The sequence below is a fragment of the Hippichthys cyanospilos genome, chromosome 14 (genome assembly GCF_059441005.1).
Source record: "Hippichthys cyanospilos isolate Australia breed blue-spotted pipefish chromosome 14, RoL_Hcya_1.0, whole genome shotgun sequence".
NCBI classification, from domain to species: Eukaryota; Metazoa; Chordata; class Actinopteri; order Syngnathiformes; family Syngnathidae; genus Hippichthys; species Hippichthys cyanospilos.
In genome coordinates, this window is record NC_142382.1 from 17,297,854 (window position 1) to 17,323,260 (window position 25,407).

Consider the following 25,407-nt stretch of genomic DNA (forward strand, 5'->3'; position numbering starts at 1 on the left):
ACTGTGCCTGATTTTGCCTGTGTGAAATCCATTTGCATTTAGAATACATCTCTAACTGTACATGTATTCTGCACGTACCTATGAAACTGGAAGATGTCCATGCGTGGGGAAGGATGGGAACCAAGAAAAAGCCTTGCTGTTTTCTTTTTTTCTCGATTAGCATTCTTTTTTCCGTGAGATCAAAACAAACATGGCTGACGAAGTTGTAGAGATGTTTATTACATAAAAGATGTAGATGTATGATGATTCATTTACATTTTTTTAAAAATGATGCATCTGAGGGACGCACGCGATCCAGTCCATAGCATGCCACCATTTTGACCGTGACGCCGATCAATAGCAGACCAGTTTCTTAGCGTAGCGTGCCACCATTTTGACTGTGACGCAGACCAATAGCAGACCAGCATCTGAGTGACGCATTGCAGTCGCAGGCATTGGTTACAAAACCGCATTTATAGCGCATTTTACTTCTTAATTCAAAGTTGAAAGGGTTAGCCATGGGTCCCAAGAGTGCTAGTGATGTTAAAGAGAGAAGTAAGAAGATGATTTATATGGAAACGAAACTAGAGATAATCAAGAACTACAGTACGAAGAAGGCTAGTCTAGGCTCGACTACTACCCTTGGGGATCCTAGGGAATATGGGCATAACAAGCGCCACTCAAAGGTAAAGAAATCTTTTCTATATTTTATTTATGATGTTTTCTGATTGTATACATGTATATTATATATACGTAGCACTTATTATATGTATAACCGATATATATATATATATATATATATATATATATATATATATATATATATATATATATATATATATATATATATATATATATATATATATATATATATATATATATATATATGTCCGTGTGTGAGTATATACGTACATAAAATAAATATATAAATAACAAAAGTTAAAAGAAACATTAACTGTACGGTTCGCAGAATACACGAATTATTCTACAGCGACAACAATATTGATTAGCTAGAAAAATGATAAACTAGGCTGGAATTCATCAGAATGTGAAGAAACAAGCCTCAGGAATTCTTTTCACAAGGTTATATTTCAGCCGGGGGTGTCTTATTTTAAATTACCAACATGAAATTCTAAATGGTAATGATTCTAGTATTAAGAGGCATTGTCTTCACACATGAGTGAATGCTGATGAAGTTACTTAGAAGTGGAGAATTCTGTTGAGCATAATTGTCTTGAATTTATGGGTTGGCACTGTCCCATTTGTGTCATGTCATGGAGTGGTGCTCGTCATTCATTCGCTTCATTTGGTGGACCCAAATGCATTCTGTTAAATTAAATAGGGGAGGTTCAGTGATGGGAATGAAACCGTTTGTGGCACAAATGGCAATAGATGGAGGAATACAGAAACAGAATAGGTGAAGGTCATTTTATTGCAAATATTAAGAAGCCAAGCTTATGTAGCGATTTATTTTCAAAACAGATTGACTTGAAGAAGTAATACAAATCTGATGGTGGTGCTGAGATCAGACCATTTGTCATATTTTCCTTTCAAATGATGAGCAGGAAGGAGAAGACGTCCGGGAGTTAAATGGGAGGAGCAATATGACTGTCAGATAGTGATGATGACTTTGAGGACTTTTTAATGAGTTCACATTCAACCGTGTCAAAAAAATAAAGCATCAGAACTTCAAATCGTTTTATTGTTGCAACATTAGTTTCAGCATTTGCATCTGCACGCACGCACATTGCCTCACATTTGTCTCGTTTCTGCCCTCTATAACCACAAAAGTATGTTATTCGATACGCGATGTAGAAATGCGCCTTATAGTAGTGGAATTTTGTCATTTTTATAACACAAATCGATGTGCTTTAATTAGGCAGCCATGATATGTGTAACCACTAAAGTCAGGGGTAGACTTATACTCACGTTTTTGTAAAATTCACAGAAATTGAAGTAAAAAGGGGGGGGGTGGACTAACACACATGGTCGACTTTAGCAAGGAGAAATATGGTATAGTTTAAATTCATTACATTTATTTTGCATCCACAACATTTTTGAGGATTGCATGTCTGCCACACATGACACCGGTGTATCATATGCAATTAAACAGTGTAATCTCATTTGAGTGAATGCCTATGTTGACGTTCCATGACCAAACAAGGCCAACTTTTTTTGTCTGGCCTCCAATGTAGAAGGAACCAATTCATCTTTGCTTTTCTCTATCACTGATAGCTATCATATGTATACCCTAAGACCTATTAACAACTCTAACACAAATGGACATTACTTCACAGCTCAATTTTTCTCCTGCCCTCAGGAAATGGTCCAATCGGTGCTTTGTCACTTGTAATAGAGTTTTCCGTCAACATCTGACAGATGGTGTAAAGAGGTAGAGGTGAATGGTGACTTAGTTTGACAGATCTTTTTCCCTCAGCAAAGAAACTGAGGTATAGATGAGTATGCCGCCACATCGAGTTTCGGATGCAGGTCCTTTCATGGTCAGAGCAGCTCTCAACTCAAGATTATTGACTAATCTTTACCATTTACTGTCTGCCAGCAGGAAACCTGCAAACCTAAAAAGCTCAGAATGCCATCAAAGAATTTCTTCCATAATTTAAAATGTTATACTTTTTCATGAGAATAATATACAATCAAGTCATCCATCCATTTTATATACTGTACATACTATCGATCCTGTTCAGGGTCATGAGGACCTAGAGCCTATTACAGCTCACTTGGTGAAACAAAATGCAAAATCGCAGAGTTGTCAGCACTAAAGCATTGAGTGTGAAACTCACACATTTCTCTGCAATGTCACACTTATGACAGTTTTGTTTTTTTGTACCTTGTCATGTCAATGTCGAGCGTGTTTTCCAGTAAATTTCTCATGCAACCCCCCCCCCCCCCCCTGCCCCGCCCATCACAAATGTTTACATTGTACCTGTGTACTCAGAAGGAAAAAAAATCTGGTTTATCAATAACATTTGCATTCAAATGTCTTTTTTGTTTCACTGGTTGCATTAAAGCATTGCTTCTCAAGTATATTTTGCAAAGCCGGGGGAAAGTGAAAACATTTCATGACCCCCCCCCCCCCCCCCCCCCACACACACACACACACACACACACACACACACTTGCCATGCCAACCATAAATAAGATTATTATCTATATGAATAAGTGTACCTAAAACTGTATCCGTTTTAGCAATGACAGAAGGAAAAAGCAATAAAAAACAATTTTCAACAACTGTCATCTATTCATACAGGTTAAACGTTTGTGTTATCAGAAAAAAACCCAAGTGCATCAAAGTGAGAGAAAAATAAGATGCCAATTATTATTTTATCACAATTACACTTCACATGGCAAAAAACAAATCCTTTTCCCTGGGGTCATCACCCTCCCTTCCTGGCAAAACACTACAATAATGCAAACTTGAAACAGTTGGAGATAATTATTTGCTGACTTGCTTAACAGGGCAGCCACTCAGAGGGAAGGATCTACGAGTTCTGTATAACGTTTTAAGCATCATAAAAACTAAAAGGGGTAAAAGATTTATGAACATTTATTTTTCAACATAGTCCCTGTCATGGGTGGAACTCTTGCTCCAACGGCGATAAAGCGCTCTTATCCCAGTGTAGAAAAATTCTTTTGTTTGACATGCATCAATGCATCTTATACACGATGCTAATCTATAATTCAATATAAATGTGGGTAACATTACCATTGAAAGTTGTTTCAATATGACCTTTACATTCGTAAAAATACATGAAGCTGCATAACCAGGTAGCAGAAAGTGTCCCACATCTTCAGTACCAAATATGGATTAGCGGTCCAAGAATCTAGATGGCAGACATCGCTAATGGTGGTTAAGAACAACCTGGCCAAGATCAAAAACACAAACAAACAAAGCCTGACATAGTAGTGGTGCATGTATAGAGGATCCAAAGTGCCAAAATTCAATTAAGAAAAAAGTACCATCCAATAATTATATATTGGTGTAATTAAATCACTAATTGTTTCATTTATTAATGAGAAGTCATAATCAAATAAAATTTTCTTTAAATAATTACATTTCAATAAATAAATGTGTTATTCATTAAATAAATGTTTCATTAATTAAATAAATGTTTTATTTATTAATTAAATTAAACATTTCATTATTTAATGACACATTTTAGTAGTTATTGACACATTTAGTTTGATTTCATATATTTAGTTTATCGATTAAACTCGCTCACAAAATTTGATGGGCGGTTCCTAACACCTGATTGGTTACTCTGCTCAGCAAACCAAACCAGAAAAGAGGTTATAACCAATGTGGAGTGATTTCTTTTTAGTCACTCTTGGGTCAATGTCGGGATTGGAAGGTGCTGAAATTACTCAACTTCAATAAATTTCCCCCACTTTAACTCTTGTATTTTTTCTGTGACATTTTTTGGACATTGCAACTTTTTTTTGCGTTTCAGAGAGGACAAAGCATTGAAAAAAAAAAAAAAAGAAATTTCTGCTGGAATATCAGAAGAGGCCAAAATTCAAAAGGCCTGTTTCATTAATTAAATAAATGTTTTATTAATTAATTAAATTATTCTATTCCTTAACTGTTTCAGATTGGTGCTCAGAAAATGATACCCTAAAACATGATTTAAATCTACAGTATTTTTTGTCCCATTGACACCCATTATAAATAGCCATTTTCCATATGCTATAAACCTGTTGTTTTATCATGCATTTCTCATGATTACTGTGTGAATCCCTTCAATGGGCCCTTGACTGTCAGTCAAAAAGGAAACTGATGTGTTGAAACGTTTAACACGACTAATCCAGTAGGTGGCACCAGATCTGCGAAAGTGAAATTTCTTTACAAACGCTTGCTGCACAGCGGGACTATAATATTCAATAAAGACAATATGGATTGCAAGTGGAGCATGTATGTATGTTTTTGCATTGGTGCTTGAAGGTATTTTTTTGCGAGTTATTGCGAGTGCTATTATATGAAATATACATGTTTGAGTGTTGGCGCCAGTGTATGTTTCCTCGTCTGTGTTTGGCTTGCTGATTCAAAAGTCCGCGTCCGGGTTAGTTTTGCATGTGCAAAAGACTGTAGCATGCGAGTCTTGATTTGGGCCGAAATGTTTTGTAGTTGCACCTGCAAGTCTTGAAAAGGGGCCTCAATGTCAGCAAAAGTGTTGCTTGAGAGAGTGTCTGCTGTTTGCTCTCCGCTTACTTTAGCACTTTTAGATGACGGCATTACAGACTACAGTGGAACCCGGGTTACAGCGTCCCTGTCTTACGTTTTTTTCATGTTGCGTGCCCAATCACACCTAAGGACAATTTGGGATGTCCAATACACCTGCCATGCATGTTTTTGGAATATGAGAGGAAGCCTGACTGCCTGGAGTGAACCCACACGGGCTCGGGGAGAACATGCAAACTCCACACAGGAAGGCTGGAGCCAGGTGGATTTCAACCGTGATGCCGACGTGCTATTCACTGCGCCACCCTCTGATAAATATGAATAAATCAACTGCCTAGAGATTGTTGTGTCAGCATTTACTGTTATTGGTCCATTGAAAATGGGGCAGCTTGGTGCAGCAGTGAACAGCACCTCCGCCTCACAGTTCAAAGAGTACACGAGTTCAAATCTTCCTCGCTCCAGCCTTCCTGTGTGGAATTCATCTGTTCTCTCCGAGCCCGTGAGGGTTCTCTTCGGGCACTCCAGCTACCTCCCACACTCCAAAAACATGCATGGCAGATGTATTAGAGATACTCAATTGTCTTTAGGAGTGCTTGGGTGCATGAATGTTTGTTTTTCTCCGTGTGCCCTATGATTGGCTGGCAACCAGCTCAGGGTGTCCTCCTCCTGCTGCCCGAAGTCAGCTGGGATAAGCACCAGCAAGTCTGTGACCCATGTGTGGATAATCGGCTCTAGAAAATTGATGGATGGATGATTGATGTATGATTGAAAATGAATGTTATTGAATGTGGATGCTTTTAGCTCATACGCTCGTCTGTAGGGTTTATTAAAACTTTATTTTAAGTTTCAAATTTATATATATATATATATATATATATATATATATATATATATATATATATATATATATATATATATATATATATATATATAATTTTTTTTTTTTTTTTACAGATCTCGGTATGCAGAGATAGATCGATTGGCACAGAATATTCTGAGCAGTTCAAAGTGAAAAAAAAATCATGAGTCCCTTTGATATGACTCCTCAAAAGCACAGACAATTATTGGAAGAAAAATAAAATGTGTACTTTGTTTTTCACAAGCCCCCAAGGGTTAAGTTGTATAAAATCGTTTTGTGCAGGCCCTGTGTTCACATACTCAGCAAGGTCTATAATATCTCTACCTAATTTGTTAGAAAGCTCAGGAGAGTTCTTCTTCATCGTAGCCGCCGCCGCTTCACGCCAAAGCATTGGATTGGATGAGATTTGAGCTAAACCGGCTTTGGCATCACTGACTAACTTTGACAAGCGAGGTTGAAGAATAAACTAAATGCATGAAACATGGCGTTTGTCTTTCTTGATTTAAAGATCTAAAGACCAGGGTACCCAATGAGGTGTTCGGACCCACCCATCAAACTTTGCGAGGGGGGCAGACAAACTAAATGCATGAAACACCCAAAAGTATGTCATTAAATAAATGTTTCAATAATTCATTAAAGGTGTCATCAATTAAATAAATGTTTTATTAACTAATTAATTAAATGTTTCATTATTTGATCAACTGTTTAATTAGTCAATTAAATGTGTCATTAATTAAACAGATGTTTGAATAATTATTTAAATATTTTATTTAATTAATGATACATTTAATTAATTAATTAAAGATTATTTGACATATTATATAGTTCCAGCAGTTGCCAGGAATAACATCTGACATCTCCATGCAGAAAAGCATCTCATAATGGGAATACTGTGCAGAACCCTCAAGCTCCCAGGACCTCAGCTTGAAGGAGATACAGCCCAGGTGGACAAGGAAGCAATTGCACAGGGGCCAGGTAGTCATCTCTTGGGTTGGCTGCGCATAAAGAGCTGGATCGCAACACAATTATTTGGATTGCATAGCCTTGAGGGAAAACTATTCAAACATTATATGTGCACTGTAAAAATACTGTACAACTACTGAATCCTGACTCATTCTTTTCTGGTACGTCTTGAAAGATTTTCAATAATCTCTTTTCACCTCAGCGTCAAAGCCTTAAGAATAAAAGTTTAATTTACTTTAGCGCAGGAATAATTTGTGCTCACAATTGGCTTCTCTGTAGGCAGACTCTCTTTTGCTGTGCAGCTATGCGGCAGCCAAATGTGAGACTGCATGATAAAATGAGTATAAAAGTGGATCGGACTGCGAAGTTCACAAGCTTATTGTATTGTAACAGGATAGATGAGGTAGACAGTGATGCAGGAAGAAGGAGAGAGAGCCTGAGAGAGATTGCGAGTCCAATGATTCAGGCTGATGGAGGTTGGGAGAGTTGCCCAGCTCTGGGACTAATTAAACTGCCCATTGTTGGCTTTGATACAATGGCATGAAGAATGATATAGAAACTGCTTCGGTGGATAGGGAATTTGCAGTGCTGCAAGGAAGGACTCAGATATTGTTATAAATCTCCAACCTCCGCTATTCTTACATTATTAGTATCATGATAGCTGTTACATATTATTACCCTGATTTCCATTTCCAAAAATCACTGTCTCGCTCACAGAGTAAACCACGATTAAAAATGATTCAGGCAAGTCACTTGTCCTGTATTTATCAGGCACGTGTGCACAGAATGACCCATAGTGGTGTTTAAACACACTTTTGCCCTGCATCAGAAAAGTTCAGAAAAGTTAAATATCAAATATATATATATATATATATATATATATATATATATATATATATATATATATATATATATATATATATATATATATATTTATATAGCTAGGCATGGAACGAGAATGAGTCCACGAGAACGAGGTACGTCTGAAAAATTTCCCAAATTTTTGAAATAATAAAATTATTGGTAATATAAACTTTTCCATTTCAAATGATATATTTTTATTGAGCCAGCTGCAGTAAACTAAAGTTGTTCCATATGCCGCTGCAATAACACTTATTTTCAGCTGAGATCTCTCAATAGTTGAACATGAACAAAATAAAATACTTCCTTTTCACATGCTGCGTCAAGAAAAGTTGGGGTTAGGGTTTAAAGTTCACACAAAGTTCAGCAGAGTTGAGTGATTTTTTTTTTTTAACAAGGTACAGACAATTTGTAATAGTTGGCAGCTCTGAATATATATTATTGTATGTGTTTCATTGGTTAATTTTATATCACAGATATGGCTTTTAATATTTGGAACATAACCCTGTGAAGCAGTTTTCTTCCTGGAAAGAGGAAGCATGCAATTTGCAATTTTTATTTTGTAAGCTTCAGTATGGCTGAAAAGTAACAAATATACTTCTTGTCAAATCAAATATGTTGGTGAATAAAAAGAGCATTTATGTTTCGCTTCAATGATTGTTTTTGTTTTGTTTCTGCAAACATTTACAATGGGGGTCCTTGGAAAATTTTCTTTCCGATAAGGGATCCTTGACTTCCAAAAACGGGATTTGAGAACCCCTGCTGTAGATATCAAATGGTTTCAAACAAAGCAATATTTTAAACACAAAACTAGAAGTGTCTGCACAATAATTAATATTTTTATCTTGCGATCTTGCTTGGTGTGACGACCCACTTGAGCATGCGGTAACAGCCTAATCCGAGGCAATTGATAATTTCACAGCGGAAATATTTCATTTTTAAAAAGGCTTTCTTCTACTCAATCTGATATTTAATTAAAATGATTTCTTTCAACAGCTAATTAGTTTAAAGCATTTAATCTGCTTGGATTATTATCCAGTAATTGTTGGTATTAAACATCCAAAAAATATAGATAATCATAGATTTGGCATAAAGTATAAATGCATAAATAGAACTTCAAGGCACAATTACGTGTATTATTGCTTGCATTGCAGCGGATACATCAGATTCCCTCAGAGACTTGTATAATTAACACACAATTTTGGAAGTTCACTGGAGCCTTTGACAGTATCTCATTAAACATAGACTTCCTGCTAGCCAACCCTCAGACTGCCCAAAGATTTCAGATAAGAATTATAGATATACATTGATATCATATACCTCAATTTTCCACACAACCACCAATTAGGAAACCATGATTGAGCCGCTAAATGGAAACCAGTCATCCCAATGGGATATTGGGATTAGACGATGAAAGACTGCTTGGCAGGTCCGCCTCAATTATGGAGGTCATGGCTTTGATACAGATTACGGCTTTCTTGGAGTTTGCATGTTCTCCCTGGTAGGGATATTGAACACTCCAAATTTGTGAAAGTGAATGTTTTTTTATTTTGTCTGTGTGCCTTGTGATTAGCTAGCAACCAGATCATTGTGTACCCTCCCTAATGCCTGAAGACATATGCTTCAGCATGCCCATGACCCAACTGAGGAGACTTGCAGGAAAGAAAATAGCTAAATGTGTGGTTTATTTACTGTTCTAATATTTTTGGTGGTAGTGCTGGAGTATGTCAAACAAAGAGTGTTAAAAGTTTTCTGTACTGACTTGATTGCAGTTGATTGGCCTTTATTGTAAGTGATTACAATTCTTCCCTTCATGCAGGGCCCACAACTCCTTCACTTTGGCCAGCGGAGCAATATAATCTATTTAACTGAGGTTTCATTCATGGGGGTATTGTAAGGCAAATAAAGGACAAGAGGTTCAAAAAGTGGTTTCCTTCATACGTTTACTGGGGGAGACGAAAAGTTTTAAGCATGAGAAAAAATAAAAGAGACGAGCAATTTTTGAGTACTGTTGGGAACAACGTGAATTTGCCGTATGGTGGGCAATGCAATCATCTTCTTCCTTCTTTAACATCATTAGCAATCTTGGGCCTCATGGATAATCAATTCAAGTTTGAATTAAGCAGTAAAATGCATAAATACGATGTTGAAAGTGATATTAAAGTCTTTAGGCAGCCATCTTTGTGACCCCTTGTGCTGACCAATAGCAGACCAGCATCTTTGTGATCTCATCACGCTGACCAATAGTAGACCAGTATGTAAAAAAGTCGAGACGCCGACCAAGAGTAGACCAGCATTGTAGTGGCATTGTAGTGGCGCGTTGCAGGCAGTTTGACGCCAACAGAAAATAAGAGCAATTACCTAAAACGCCTCAAAAGGGAGGCGAAACAACAAAACACAACCAACCCAACAGGTCATGACAATTGCTGATGTTAATCGTGGGATAGTGATGTTAAAAGTGGGTTAAATGCCTTAAAAGGGGACAAAAGAACTCAGTATTCCACACTGCAACGTGAAAAAAACGTAAGCCAGGGACGCAGTAACCCGGGGAATATGGGCATAACAAGCTCCACTCAAAGGTAAATAAATCCTTTCTATATTTTTTATGTTTTCTGATTGTCTACATGTATGTTATGTATACGTAGCACTTACTATACTGTTTTGGTAACAAATTTTAATATGTATGTACAATTTTGATGAAAAACGTGCCAATAAATAGACTTTTGACTTTTTCATCAAGCTTTTTCAAGCTTTTTCATCCAAAAGCACTGTAGCAATTTGATCATCTGAATGTCTTTGACGTGTTCGTTGATTTCATGGTCACAAATTGTGGCGTTACTATTTTTTTTCCCCCTCTTCATCTAGTAATTTGCAGACGGTCCCTGTGCACTCGCCAAGCCTCAATGGCGTCTTTTCAACGAAACAGACGGTTTAAATATTTTACAAATGTCTTTTTTTGCCATTGTAGCTCGTCGTCCATGTTATGATGGAGGCACAAAGGCATCATTGGTGTTTAGACAACGCTTTGGCTGAGAGGTATTGATCGCCAAACTCCGAATCTGCCAATATCTTGCCAACTTTACTTGAGTACACAACCATGCAAAAGAATCTGGTGAGCACGCAATAGTTTCTGGTGAGCATGCGATAGTTTCTGGTGAGCATGCAATAGTTTCTGGTGAGCATGCGATACTATCTGGTGAGCACGCGATAATATCTGTTTTTTTTTTTCATTTTCGCATGTCCCTTTAGGGGCTCCGTAGCTCCGTATCACAGTGGCGCACATGGAGTCTAAAATTGAACTAAAGCAACTGAAATTAAATAATATTAAAGTAATAACTGAAAACAGTAAACACCAGAAAACTATGCCAATGGGGGTTTGACTTATTTTATAGTAGAATACATTTTATACAATATCTTTATTATATATTACCGTAATACAATTTTATAAATTTAATAACAATGAAATAAAAACAATTAAAAGTTATTCTCATACAGCCCAATAAAATACAAACTGTAGCTCAACCAATGTTTATGCTAGCATTTTTCTATTTTTATTACTAAAAGAATCAATTCAGCAAGATGGTCATGAGGACTGAGCTTGCCATGTAAATGCACAAGACACATGAAACGAAAGACTGCATGTAACACTGGTCCTGGTTTCTCCGAAGCATGTTTTCGTGACTTTCCTAAAGAGAGATTATTTTCTAGATTTTCTTTTTTTTTTATTGTGCAATTCTCAACAATCTATTGGTGATTCTGATTGGTGGATAAAGTCCTTTGCTATGTTTAAAGGCCAAGCTACCATTTGGTCAGCAATAAAACCAGCAAATAAACTGTTTCATTACTTGTTTCCCCTGATATTTTTATATCACTATTAGTGCAGGAATTGAATTGTCCAATTTTAAGAAAACTCTTTGATGAGCAACGTTTATCTTGGAGTGCCGACAAAATGTGTGAAACCACATTATATTTTTTCACCTCCTTGGTATTTCTTATCATTATAAAACCCCAGATGACGACAACACAGATGAGAGGTATAGTCGCCATCTGGATTAGTAATTGGAAAACTGCTTGAGTAGTTGTCCCCCAGCTCAATGAATCCGTAAGTGGTTTTCGAACAGGTGCTTCAGTTTTTTGTAGATTGCCACATCTGACAGCATGTGCAGTCATCTACCTCTGTGAAAACTAAGTATGATATAATCAGTTTCAAGATGAGGCCAACAAACTGTTGAAGCATACTTCTGTCTTTTATGAACACAAAAAATGTTGTTCTGCTTATCAAAGGAGCCAAGACAATCCAGCTTTGAGACAATAAGTATACAGTACAATTCAAACTCCTTCATCAGAGCTGAATAATATGTAGTCAGATTTAGTTTTAGAAGACATTTTCTCCACAGTGCAATTATCAAAGCAGTGAATCTAATCGACAACGTAAATATGTGAATGAATAGAAGGACATAAATAAGTATGTAGTTATTATTAATTGTACCAATAAGTACTCATTAGATCTATTGTTTTTACAAAACTTCCCTTTTTTCATGTAATGTAGCATGATCACTGTGATGGTTCTTTTGACCTCCATCTTAGCGTGTATGAGCTGATTTTCACATCATGATCTATGTGAGTGGAAAGTCGAACGTGTTTGTGAAAGGAACACAGAATATTCATCCAGCCAGTGGTGTGCCGTCAGGGCCAGCAAGGAATTCTCTGCTGGCCTAATATAACTTGAAATTATCATAACTATAGTAAACTATAATAATTATTTCATTTTAAATTTATTTTTACTAAATATATATATTATACATACAATTATTCTCCATCTTCTGTTCTTTTACTGTCATATTATATCCATTTGGTTGCGATCCTTCAAGTGCTGTAGTTTTATATTCGAGTTTTTAGCCAATTAGAATTCAGCTAACTTGTGTCACCATGGTGTATGAAATCTGCCTTCGCCCGAAGCGCTCTGGCATTTGCTTCAACAGTTGTGGGTCTTCTGTGCCGCGTGCAAAGACACATGTAAACGGGCCCATATTTTTAATAGATTGCTTCAATAGCCAATCGAGTCATAAGAGCGCCATCTTGAGGGCTCACGTTGAACGTGAAGTGACTGAATGCTTACTGCAGGAAGGCAGTGCTGTACTGCATTGATCCACAATGTTTGACAATGGAAGTAGGTAAATAAAGCTATTAAAAAATAAATAAATAAATAAAAAAGAAAAAACAGGCAACGGTGAGGCATAATGTACATCAAAGCTAGACCAGCGACATTTAGCAGAAAATTCAAATCTACTCGCTTTTTTTTTTTTAAACCACAATGGCTGAAGAAGAGCAAAACGAAAATTGGACCGACACGACTTTCAGCATTGGCGTCCCTGTCAATCCAAAAGTATTTATTATTGGAAATGAGATGCAGAAACTTTACAAACAAGTCATTGAAGTCTTTCTGAGGAAAGAAAGAAGAATGGATTTGTATTGGAATAAGTGCTGGACAACATTTTGGGTTTGTCAAACTTTTTTTTATTTTTTATTATTTTTAATGTTTTCGTCATTTTATTTCATTCAAATTCATTCAAAGAAATAAAATGATGTTCGCATATTAAACTACAATTAGCGTACAATCTTGTTAAAACTTGCCTGCTACGTTCTATCTGGGTTTTATTTTGTGGAGCTTATGTTATTTCGCTTTTGGGTTCATGTTGTTTTTCCCTGGCGTCTGTCGTTAGTGTAATATGTGTCACATGTTATGAGCGTGTTCCAATCTCCACCATGGTGCCTCTCATTCCGTCCAGCTGTTTGGTGTTTACGTAATTTCTGTCCTTTAAAGCAGTGGTCCCCAACCCCCGGTCCGCGGACCGGTACCAGTCCGTTGATCAACTGGTACCGGGCCGCGTGGGCTGCTCACGAAATAATGTTTTGGAGATGATTTAGTTTAATGGTACGCGTGCACCGAACGCGAACGAGGCGAACAAGCGGAGCGTTTTGTATTGTAGTCAATGGAGTTCGCGTGACTGGGCGCGAAGGCACGTCGGGCGACACGATGGACGCGATTGGAGCGACGCAAATGGCCGCGCGCGGTCACGAGAAGCGCCTTTCGAATTAAGTTATTTTTTATTTACTTTTTCCGCGTTTCGAGTCGCCACAACCAATCAACTTCGGGAACATTTAACGACTCACGCAGGGGGCAGGAATGAATCATGGCGGCCACTTTGCGGTCACCAGGAGCGATCCAACACGGCCAGCTGAGCTTTCAATACGAAACAGAGCCAAGCAAGAGCCCTCACCTGGCTTGTCGAAAAGCGGAAGCGAGAACTTGGGACAATTGGTATGTGCGGCGTTTGTTTCACTTAACAACTGTTGAACCGTAGTTAGTGTGCTAAGCTAACGATAGCGCAGCATTGTCAGCACAATATAGCACGGTCTCAGCCACTCGATTGCGACATTGAAACTTTTATTTTTTGGCAGGTGAGTATTGCCGCAAAGAATAAAGGTGCTGTCGGTGAAAATATTGGCTGTCACATCACAGAAAAGTGGAAGTCCTCAGCAATGCTCTTTTTTCCAGATCTACCGTGAAGTGCACAGCAAGCTCGCTCACCTCCCCTCTCCTCTCGCAATTAAAAAGAAAGTGGACAAAAAGTCCATGCCATACCCCGTCCATACGTTCGTGATGTGGTTTTTAAAGCAGCCCCCCCCCCCCCCCCCCCTGCCCACCCCCACACCCACCCCGGTCCGCAATATAAATCGATATAAATCTGAGGCATAGTGACAAGGATGATGTGTTTCTTTATAGGGGAGGTAGCCCTTACGCCCCAGTCTAAAGTAAGGCGTTGACCGGGCCGCAGTGATCAAGGTTGGGGACCACTGCTTTAAAGTGCCAGATTAATTATTTATTTGTCTAATGTCTATGTTTAAAGTCACTGTTTTTGCCGTCCACAGCAATTGTGTTCCGCAAATGTCTCGCTGTTGTTGCCCCTCTCCATGAGTTTGGCTTTGGTTTTTATTTCTGTTCTTACTTTTGATCTGATGTTTTTTTGAGTTTCGCCCAGTTTTTGCGAGTAATTCGACTGAGATTGCAAATATGTGAATTTGACAGTCAAAAATGTTTGCTCCACATTGTGGTGTAAAACATGTATTAAATACATTTTCTGTAAAAACAAATCAAAATAGATTTATAGAAAATGTACCTCCACCCATGATTCTGTTCCAATATCTTTCATGCAGCCACCCGTATGTTCTTTTTTGTTATGCCTGTGCGCAAGACACTTGTTAAAATTGAAAATGTTTCTCTTAACAGCTGGGCATTTTCCGCTTGAGCCTTTATTTACCAGCGGGAACCTTGGTCCTGCTAACTTGAAAAGACCCCATGGTATAAACAAGTAAACACTTTGTCACAACCACTTAACACTGTGGGACCCCATCAAAACACACCGAGCAACACACAGAGCCAAAGTGTGCTGGAATATTGTAAATGTGAAATGTACTGTATGGGATCACCTTGTGTGTCAGGAATTGATTTGGACCGCGTGATATAGCGTATAGATCGATAATGTGTTTTCAGTAACCCTCATAAAGGCACGAAGGCTCCAACTGACGGTACTTGGGATCTAAGATTCTCTCTACATTCACTTCCCGTTCTCACAATTCTATAGACAAGGCAAATTAAATCGTTTTATTTCATAGCGTGTTTCATACATAAGTAATCTAATGTGCAAAGGCATCTACAAACAATAAAAAGAAGAAACAACAAAAGTACTACATTGGCATCATCTCAACATATATAGCAAGCTAAAAACATTTAAAAATATTAAAATAAAGTAAAAATAAAAAAAGGAAAAGCAGTATTCTAAAATTACAGTCAGTACTGTGAAATTAAGTTAAAAAAATGTAAGCATAATGACAAGTTTTAATGGCTGATGCGGGTTTATTGATGTTTATTGATGAAAATAGCCTGTGTAGCCTGTGAGTCTAATGTCACAGAAGGCGTACGTGTACATATATACAGTGGGTCCCCGTGTTATGAGATTAATCTGTGCCGTGGTTGGGCTCGTAAGGCAAATTCACCGTATGACGGTCAATCCAAACCTATGTTAAATAGCTAATGCATTTAGAACCCTAGGTAAAAACATCAAAATTGTACATACATATTAAAATAGTACCAAATTAGTATAGTAAGTACTACGCGTATATATAATATATGTGTATACAATCAGAAAACATCATAAATAAAAAATAAATGAGTTATTTACCTTTGAGTGGCCCTTATTATGCCCATATTCCCTAATAAGGGTGATCTCCAGCATCGTTTCCATATAAATCATCTTCTTACTTCTCTCTTTAACATCACTTGTAATCTTGGCACCCATGGCTAACCCTTTGAGCTTTGAATTAAGCAGTTAAATGCACTATAAATACGGTTTTGTAATCATTCATGTTCCAATAAAGCTTTAGCGTTCCGCCATTTTGAAACGAGTGAGGCCAACCAATAGCAGACCAGCATCTCTGTGAGGAGACGCCAACCAATAGCAGACCAGAATTGTAGTGACACGTTGCAGGGAAGCAATTGTGACAGCAACTGAAAATAAGTGCAATTACCTAAAAACGCCTGCACATGGAGACGAAACAACACAAATACAGCCAAGCTCCTAGGGTCATGACAGTTTGTTTTTGTTGCAAAACAGGGAAAATACCATGAAGAGGGGATGAGAAAACTCAGTATTCCACATCGCATCATGAAAATAACGTAAGCCAGGGACGCTGTAACACGGGGGTCCACTGTGTGTGTGAATATATATATAATCTTTTCCGCGGTTGGGCTCGTATGGCGAATTCACCGTATGGTGGGCAATCCAAACCTATGTTAAATAGTTAATGCGTTTAGAACCCTGGGTAAAAACATCAAAATTGTACATACATATTTTGAGTGGCACTTTTTATGCCCATATTCCCTAGTTAGCGTAGCGTAAAACTCAGTGATGATGAATGGGAGGAATGGACCTCTCCTGCAAAAAGTGAAGAAATTACAGATCATTATTCGTGATAATGAGTAAACCCCAAACATCTGTAGGGGTACGCAACTGAACCAAAACATACACCTGAAAGAGGCCAAATTATATTGGAGTATATCAGTGGAAGTTTAAACCAGCTGTTGACTTTGTTGAAAAAGCTGATTCGAGACATTCCATAATTAAAAATAAAAGTTTATCACCAACAAAATTATAAAATAAATAATGACATTTTTTTATTCTATTGTTCTCAAATTCCAATTGTGCATAAACAGTTATTCTGCTAAATAATAGTGGGGAGTATTCTTTCTGATGTTTGAAAATACTAATATGTTTGTTATTGAATGTCTGTGTAATATTATATTCAAGATTGGTTTGAAAGTCAGAATTTTGAGCTTTGTGTATCAAATACGTCACAAATCAATAGCCATATGTGGAAGTTCATTCACAAATTTTTCTGTTTTGTTTGTTCAATAGGGCTAATAAATGCTGTGTTTTCTAAGGATCAGAATGTTCTGTCAACAACTTAATGGTTCAGAGATTAAAGGGTTTTACTGTATTCAGGAGCCCAGAATAGCGAAGCAGAACACAACATAGACCAATAGCATACTCTTAACATTTACTCTACAGTGAGAGGCAGTTAAAAGAATTAGCACTGAAGATATATGCTCTGATCTCTTTGTTCTACTCCGAACCCCTGCTGCAGCATTCTGAATAAGCTGTAGCTGTTTGATGCCCATTGAAGGGAGTTCAGTCAGGAGACCCTTACAGTAATCAAGTCTACTGAAGATAAAAGAATGGGTATGCTCTAACTGGTCTGCTTGGAGCAGGGGACCCTTCTAACTGGATTTGTTTTTCAGCTGGAAAAAGGCTGGTTCAATGATTGTATACATTTGATTGCTGCAAGTAAGGTCGGAGTCTAAAAGCACCTCATGATTTCGGACTTGGTCATGTGTTTTCGAACAGCTGTCCTGTTTTCCTTATTGTGAAAAACAATAACCTCTGTTTTGTTTTGGGTTGAAAAACATTATGATGCCTCCATTAGTTAATTTACTGCAGGCAGTGACACAACAAGTTATTGAACTGCTGTCATTTGGCAACATTGCTTATCCCATTTTCAGTTTTGTAGCATTTAACCGATAGGTAACATGTATAAATGGAACAAAAGGGGTTCAAAGATTGACATCTCATATGAGTGCTCATTTTTACCTCTGGAAACTGTCGAGTTCCCCAGGACTCGCAATACTAAAAAGCTTTGGGTCCCAAAAGAATGACTGTATTTGGAGTCCTAAAAATTATGCAATAAAAAGGACAAAGTAAAGCTAAGGTTCAAATTGCATTTATAAGACATGAGCAAAAACTAACAACAGATATCGACAGATGTCACAGTAATATAAATCAAAATAAAAGAATGAACTTAGATGTAACATCCGTCATCACAACCACATATATAACAGTCCTTTTTTTTTTTTTTTTTTAAGAAAAGTCCACTTGTTTGTTTAGCTACACCAAGTCTGTTTTGTTCTTCTTCATGATCTTCCAAAACGTTTTGTTTTTGCTTTTTAATTTCTGGCTCATTGGTTACCTGATTGTGTAATACTTGACTTGTCACTGGTACTGTAGTTTTTAGTATAAAACGTAGATGTCGAACTCCAGTCCACGAGGGTCAGTATCCTTCATGTTTTTCTGATTTTCTTCCCCCAACACAACTGATTCAAATGATTAGGTTATTAGCAAAGTTCTTACCCTAACCCAAGTACTAAAACCTAACCCTATGAAAACAATTGTAATCAATTCATTCAGCTTTGTTTGAGAAATACGTTTCGAAAACAGGATACCGTCCCTTGAGGAATGGAGTTTGACATCTATGTTTTATACTAAAAACTACAGTACCAGTGACAATTGTCATTTCAAAGGAAATTGCAGTACCAAAATATTATGTGAAAAACTCTTGCTCAAATGAAAAATATGAATATTTCTTTGTACATTTAAGACACATGATATATGAAAACCAACTTTTTCAAGTGATCAGTTAAAATATATGTGCAAAACATGAAACATGTGCCAGTTTGTTCATCTATGAGCATATTGGGGGCATTATCAGTCACAGTTGCAACTTAATATTTATTTATTTTCAATGTATGTGAGTTATATGTGTGCATGAATTGGAGTTTTTCAAACATTGTTTTGTATTTTATTTGTTGTTTTTTTTTTTTTTTCAAATTTTCAGCGACACAATTCTATCTACAATTCTATGTACTAGCCCACTTCCCGAAGACAGATGAGATAGGCACCAGTAAGCCAGCAACCCTAGTGAGAGTAAGCCGCTATTGAAAGCAAATGAATGGATGAATATTAGACTACACCTGCTTTCTCCACAAAGGTGAATAAAGTTGTCTGTCCATTCTTGTTGAAATGTGCGATACTTGCTGTCCTTACTGTCCTTTCTTTTCGCCATTTTCTTTGTGTTTTCTTTGTGTTCTGAACAATTATCTACCTTCTTGACCTCGTGTTGATACCCTGTTATAAAATAAAATAGCGTTTTTGCGTAAGACCTTATGTACCCGGAAGGACAGGTGGCATTGAATAAATTACTACGTTACCTAGCCCTACTTAATAACCCAAAAAGCGATATATGAATGAACAAAATTCATTGACTGGTTTATATTTTTAATGTTATTTCTTTATGATTTATGTAATGATTCTCTCTAAAAAAAATTCAGCCTCATTATTAATTATACTTTCTGTGACCAAATCATCGGTGTGTCAGGGGCGTAACAACTATGTGCGCCAGTACAGTAATCCCCCGTTTTTTGCGGTTAACCCCCCCCCCGCGATAAGTGAAAAACCGTGAAGTAGTGTGTCCTACGGAAGTGCCAGTCTCTCTCTTGAAATCACGTTTGACTGGCTTCCGGCACGACCGTCAACCACTGAGGTTGTAATCAACTCACGCCCCAACTCCCGCTTGTTACAATGAGAGGGATGTGCCTGTGTCACTCATAAAACACACACGCTGTTGGACAGACCCAAGGGAGAGGAGCAAAGAGGGTCACCAGACCACTGGCAATCTCTTACCTAGATTTCTTTTATAATAAGATGGTATTACAAGTGTAAATTTTAATTGTTATCATGTTTGCTGATCTATAACTTTCCCTTTAAAGTGACTTCCAGGCACCTCTAATATGACCGCGACTGCCGCTAGACTTAAAAAAAAGGAAAGGGGTAACGGTTCTGTTAGTATATAAGGTTTACTAACTTAAGATTTAAGTAAATATGTGTATGCAGTAGTTTGACATCTGTGGAAAATGCATTCATAGTTACCTTGTCTGTCTGGCATGTAGGAAATCATCATAGCTGTCTCTCTGCAATATAGCTTATTTATTTATTTTTACCCCCCAATGCACTAAGGGTGCGATAAGTGAGGCGCGAAGTAGCGAGGGATCACTTTTCTCCCAAACTGGTGCAACACCACCCCAAACACGGTAGCTTAGAGCTGTACTGGAATCAAAGTGAGCTTCCAGTGCTAATCACACTTTTTTTTTTTTTTTTTACACCGGGTGCACAGATGTCAGACTACCAAATTAGGGCACGAGTGTTGTTTTTCTGTATCCCTTGTTTCTTGTTGTTGCTTTTACTTTCAACTTTTTTCTTGTGCGCCTTGTTCTGTTGTGTCAACTAATTAGCTCCTTTCAGCCACTCTTCATGCATAGGTTTGTCTCATGACTTCAGTTTCAATTTAGTTACCTGGGTTCTTACAGTTTGTGTTGGTTCATTCTTTTCATGTCGAGTTTTGTTTATGTCACTAATTTTATGATTTATGACTTACTTGGCAAAACTTTATGAAAGACTAAGCTTGACTTTGACTTAGAGTAACACTGTCAGGTCTGCTGCCTCTGAACGCTGAGCCTCAACTTCTCGTGCGTGTATGTGTGCATGTCTGCTTGCAGATTGGTAGAGTTGTTCAGCAGCCACACTTCATTCCTTAACCAACAGTTGCCCTTTTTAAGCTGGATGTGGGCTCCACTTTACTGCCAGAAATGACTGTTTGATGTCTGCCTCTGCCTTCTGTCACCCATTCTTCACCTTAACATTTATGAATCTTAACCTGACTTGAATTGAACTGAATTGAATTGAATACAATGACATAACAAGTCAGTCGGTTTTCAATCACATTGTATTTAAAAAAAAAAAAAAAAAAGACTGCCTTTTATGAAAGAAAATGTTTTGTCCTTGTCACGCATACCACCACACTAACAACCCTGGCATCCGCAGGCCTCTCAGTATGTCCCTGCCATACACTAGAGGCTGATGCAGATTCATAGCTCTGCATTTTCATACATAGCCAATGCATTTCTTGTGGTCTCATGAAATTCAATGGCGGGTGATGTGTTTGAAGAGAAATGTTTTCTGCTACACCCATTTTACAGTGCTTTGCTGAGACATTAAGAATGTATACAACTAGGCAATATGAATGCAAAGCACAACACACGGTTAAATAAAAACTGTGGGACTGAATGGTATACAGAAGTCAGCTTCCAATAGCGGCCATGATGTGGCTTTTTAACTCATTCAGTGCCATGCATGACAATTCTTGTCTTTTAAAGTGCCGTAGTAATAACAATAATAAATTGTACAATTCTTGTCAAATACGTTTTTTTCTTTTTTTAATGGAGAAGAGCTGACATACTTGACTAATGCTTACCTAATATAAGCCATATTGTCACGGTGAGGCATGCCGGTTAGAGGAGTGCGGGATGCGGAACAGGCGGGACCCAAAAAATGCAGGGCAGACAGGGGTAGGCTTACGTGGGGGTGATTTAATGACAAAAAAGGGCTGGGTTGAAAGAAACGAAAAATACAAGTTACAAACCAAATTGCTAAACTGAAACTACCGAAGGGCAACAAGGGACGGGAGGCAGCACGGGAGTGACCGGTACCAGGAGCGTGAGACGAGGCAGCGGGGGAACGACGAACAATGACCCGCCAAGTGACGCGGCAAAACACTGGGGCTTAAGTACTAACAGAACTAATTAAGACGCAAGACACCTGGGGACAACAATGGGCGGGGAAACTTACTGGAGGGAACACGCGGGCGACAGGTGAGGTTAATTAGTGATGGCACACGAGGGGAACACCGAGGACCTATAACTGAAACTATACAACCCAAACCCCACAACAAAAAACAGATCATGACACATATGAGCACTGTAGTGATAATTGTGACCATCGGATAACATTGTTTCCACAGCGGTTACCTACAAGTCTAACTGAAGAATAGAAGGAAGCCATATTTACATAGACATGGCACAATATTCTGTTGTCCTTGAAAGGTAAGTGAAAATGATAAATATACTGATCCTCGAGAGCAGGGGTCGAGAACCTATGGCTCGTGAGCCAGATGTGGCTCTTGATGATTGCATCTGGCTTGCAGATAAAACAAAACATTCTCACTTGTTTTAATCTATCGGTCGATTTTTCACTGCTCATGTCCTGTGCAGGGCTGCAGGAGCTATTGTCCATTGTTTTTAATTGGATAATACCAGCCTCTGTTGACTGAGTAAACAGGTAAACGTCCCCTTTTGAATCAGTATGCTCGGTCATTTGCTCAAAGCTAACCCTTCGACAAAGAAGATGGCGAAAAGAAAAAAATTGACGAGTATCGTACATTTAAGAATGAATGGACTGATTTGTAATCAAATTAATGATTAAATTAGAGTTGATTATCAGATTGTTTTAGTCGTGCAACTCAACAGCTGATTTGTCTACATTAGAAAAGCTGTTTGTTTATTAAATGTCTCAATGTTGCTGCTATCAATGTTTATGATTAGCCGGTAGAATTTAAGGGCTGCACGCAGCAGGGTAGCAATCAGCCATCCTGCTGGGAGACAATTTCCGATGGCTGCACAGCGTTGTCGAGAAAAAACAAAACAACAACAAAAACACATTTCACAACCAGCTGCACATGTAGAGATCGAAACTCATGCAGTTAACGCAGATACACATATTGTCTTCAAATGAATCTTTGAAATGCAATGCTCATCAAGGGAATATGCACGATAATAAAATTGAGGTATAATTGAACTAACCAAGGCTCAATGGAGCATGCTGCTTTCAAGTATTTTTATCCTTGAATTTGAGGAAAACAATAATGATACTTTTTGACATTCATAGAACTAATTCGGGATAAAATATACAGCTGGAGGGGATGGGTATTGAACGACTAAATGAGATTCGATTTTTAGGGGTGATGATAGATGACAAGATCAGCAGGGAATCACAAGTTAATATGTACAAATAAAAACTTCAAGATGCATCACATTATTAAATGAAGCTAAACAGGTACTTGATCAGAAATCACTCCGCAGTCTATATAATACAATAGTTCCATGTCTCAGTTATTGTATAGAAATCTGGGGTAATAATTACACAAGCACAATATATCTACTTCTTATATTACAAATGCGGATTATCCATGAGGCAAGATAAGGGGATCACACAAATTAATTCTTTTTACAGTCAAAACCCATCAAACTCAAAGACATAGTGGAATTCAGGACAGCACAAATACTTTTCAAAGCAAGAAATAATCTGTTGCCGATTAATATTGAGAATGTTTTCACTGGAAGGGAAGGGGGTTATATTCTAAGAGGAGCATTTAATTTTAGGATAATAATGGCAGGCACAACAAACAAAAGTTCTACATTTCAATCTGTGGGGTTAAGATGTGGAACAGTTTGGAGGTGACGCGCAGGGAATGTTCAAACATCAACCAGTTAAAAAAAAAATATGTGAAGAAATTATTTGTACAAGGTACAGGAAAGAGAGTGTTTGAATATCAGGAGTGCTTGCCCTTTATTTATTCTCCAGTCTTTTTTTGTTGCTACTGTTTGTCAATGTTTTGTTATGTTGTTTTTTTTGTGTTATTCTTAATATTTAGGTATTTTTGTGTATTTGAGGTATGTGTGTTTGTTAAATGGGTCTGTTGAGCGCGTCTTGGCATTGTGGAGGTACATATATGTCGAGTCTTCCGAAATCAGAAGGTGGAACATAGTAGAGTATTGGTTGGGAGTATATGTTTATGTAATATGTTTTATGGCTAGGGTATTTTGGGGTTATTAAAAGTGGGTGGGATTAAAATAAATTGTACTCATTTTCATACATGGGAATAGGATTTGTGGTTCCTTTTTCTTATTTACTCATTTTCATGGTCTCTGCCTTGCAACAAATATATATATATATATATATATATATATATATATATATATATATATATATATATATATATATATATATATATATATATATTGGTCTTTTTATTTGTGTGATCATGTTTTTTCCCACCTCTGAAATAAATCCATAAAACAAAATCAAACAAACAACCTTCCATATTTTCAAACAGCTTTTGAATACTTTTATATAGTTGGTTATTGAATACTTTATACAAGTCCCCAAAAATGTGAAAATACAGGGTGACCACCCCCAACAATGGGAACTTTTTAACAATACTATAAAACTAAGTGGAAGAAAGTGATGGAAGAAAAATATTTTGTTAATAGTAATTGAAACCTTAAAACATACTTACATTCATGAATAAATGGAAGAAAAGGTTAGTCATTTATGAATAAATGACTAACGTTTCATTAAAAAAAAATACATAAGGTAAATGCTCTCCTCTTGTACGAATGCATTCTTGAAATCCGCTGTAGAAAATTAAAGTTCAAATTTTTAAATTTCTTTTACATTTTAAAAAGAAATTATTACAAAAAAATGTAAACATTTTAAACTAACAAATTTAACGCTGTGGGCTCCGTAAGACAGACTCAAGTACAACATTGATGTCTTGTGGAGTACAAACACTTCTCGGTTGGCCGTTTATTTCTTCTTTTTTTTAAAGGGCAGATCCAGTCCCTTTGAAGTTATTAATCCAACATTTTATTGCATTTTTTTCAAATTGTATTTTTCTATCCATCATTTTATTTTTTATTTTTATTTTTAATATTTCATTATATTTTGTATTATTTATTCTATTGCGTGTTTTGATGGAACAGCACCATGACGTCCTAAGCTGTAAAAACTCCCTCCGTGCAGCTGTTAAACTATCACCGTTTTTATAAAACATTTTTATGGCTAACGCGCGCTGTTCTCTTTTCCACTGATTCATGGCGACTAAAATGGCCAAGTATTTGCTTGCTCAAGGTCACTGTCCCACAGTTTTGCCACTTGCTCATGTTTAGCAATACACAATGAAGGAATCTAGAAAAAAGCTTCTTGCCTTAAACTAGTTCCTAGCGTGTTCGTTTTTGTTGAAAGATCGCCCATACCACAACATAGTGAAACAATTGATTTAATCCAGACAGAGTGGGAAAGTACACGAGGCCTCGGGCCAGTCCTGCCACAGGTTGGAGCAGAAAATGGCAACGTTTCACCTTCAACATTCAGTTCTTATACCCTTTTGGGGCATCTAGTCCCACTGTGGAATGCAAGTGTGTGTGTGTGTGTGTGTGTGTGTGTGTGTGTGTGTGTGTGTGTGTGTGCGTGCACGTGCGTGC

The 25,407-nt window shown here is 37.4% G+C and overlaps 1 long non-coding RNA gene across 1 annotated transcript; it reads left to right on the forward strand.

The window, feature by feature from the left end:
* Nucleotides 1-14,056: 14,056 nt before the first annotated feature.
* On the forward strand, nucleotides 14,057-20,928 carry LOC148413197 (uncharacterized). The gene is made up of 3 exons (XR_015867739.1): nucleotides 14,057-14,181; nucleotides 19,089-19,241; nucleotides 20,806-20,928. It is a non-coding gene; the product is annotated as an uncharacterized LOC148413197 (long non-coding RNA).
* The last annotated feature ends 4,479 nt before the right edge of the window (nucleotides 20,929-25,407 follow it).